Source organism: Panthera pardus, unplaced genomic scaffold, assembly GCF_024362965.1.
Source record: "Panthera pardus isolate Hobbes unplaced genomic scaffold, ASM2436296v1 HiC_scaffold_20, whole genome shotgun sequence".
Taxonomy (NCBI): Eukaryota; Metazoa; Chordata; class Mammalia; order Carnivora; family Felidae; genus Panthera; species Panthera pardus.
In genome coordinates, this window is record NW_026526766.1 from 3,380,714 (window position 1) to 3,382,557 (window position 1,844).

Here is a 1,844-nt window from a genome sequence, read left to right on the forward strand (position 1 = left end):
AAGAGAGAGAGAGAGCCGTGGCTGGGAGGCAGGAGGACCCCAGGGCCCGGGAGACGAGGCTTCAGTTCCTCTGACTCAGCGCCTCCATGCGGATGGAGAGAAGAGAAGGGGTAAACTCGCCTGCGGGGCTCCACACCCTTGCAGGGGGCTTCCTGTGCATGCTGGGGGAGCATGACCCACCCGGCTCGTTTGCTGCCCCGAGGGGCTTGCGCACAAGGAGGGGGCTCCAGGGTAACTGTGCTGTTTGCTTGTTTCTTAATCGCTGATGTTCATGCTGATCCTTCTGCGTTTGGTGGTGATTTTTTGTGCTCTGTCTCCTGTTTCCCCTGCAGGTTCCTGAACCTCAATGTGGCCCATCTGCCACCACACACTTTCCTTGTCTAGAGGCTGGTGGCCACCTGGTTGCCAAGGAGCCTGGGGCCACGCCTCACCCGGAGAGGCTGAGTTCGCCTTTGGATCTTTCCAGAATCCTTTCTGTGTGCACACTGGAGCCCGACCTCCGCTGGTCACGTGGCAAGTATGTATTTGGATACAGCCAGTGGGTTCTGACAACACCAGTAAATTCCTCAAAGAAAATGCTGGGCACGGAGGGACGTGGTGTAGTCTGGGGTGACAAGGGGGGATTGGCTACGGTCTTGATGGGTCACTGCTGAGGAACGCCCCAGGGCCAGTGGTGGCCCCGAAAGTTTATTTCTCTCCACGTAATCCTATGGTCTGCCTTCGCGAACACCTGCCTCCCAGGATGTGTGAGGGGAAGGGCAGGAGGCGTCTGTGCAGCGGCTCTCGAGGGGCTAGTCCTAAAAGCATCGCACTCACATTCCAGAATGCAAGGGAGCCCGGGACCACGGTCTAATTATGTGCAGGAGAAGGAATAGGCCCAATACGGATCAGAAGATGTGGGCATAAAGTCTGGCTCAGCCCGATCTCTTCACGTCTCCAGTCCTATTTCTTGGGCTGCCGAGTGTGGAGGACGGGGTGGGAGAGCATAGGGCCCCTCCTGGCTCCTATGGCCACAAGCACGTATTCTTGTGGGTTAGAACTGCTAATTTTCCATGCCCGGATGAGACTCCCCACTCCAGCTTGGCTCTCAGGCTGAGCCCGAATGTGCTGAGGCAGGTGAGGACTATTTCAGAAGAGTGACTTGTCCCTACTGGAGAAGCTTCTGGAAAGGGCTGTTTGTCAGATTGTCCGAGCAGCACCTGGGGACTTGCGTGCTCTCTTACAGCCCTCGGGGTGACCAGGGCGGTGTCAGCAGAGCATATGCAGGGGGGAGCCTGAGCAAAGGTGGTGAATGGGTGAGGACACCTGCCCGCCATCACCTTCAGCCCCTTACAAACTGGCTGGTGTTTGCAGGTACCAGTTGGTCATGTGACAGTGGTGTCCCCCGATGTCCTCTGCTCACCAGCACTAGAAGGACCAGCAGGCACTCTCTCCAATGTGAATACTATTCTTAGGTTCAGGTTTATACACAGACACATACTGCTTTCTTTTCCCAACATATAATATATTTTCAGTGTAGAAATGGCTTATAAGCACATGTAAGTACAAGGAAGAAAAACCAGTTATTACAATCCAACCCCCTGATTTTCTGTGTGCACGTATAGATGACTGCTTTTGTACAGGACGTAGCTCCTTTTATAGTTTAAGTGACAAAAATAATAGCATAAATGGTAGAGGTGTAAAAGGGAACATTCATGAATTTTAATCATCTCCCTCCAGCTCGGTTTTATTTAAAATTTTTTTAACATTTATTTATTTTTGAGAGACAGAGACAGAGCATAAGCAGGGGAGGGGGAGAGAGAGAGAGAGAGAGAGAGGGAGAGAGACAGAATCCAAAGCAGGCT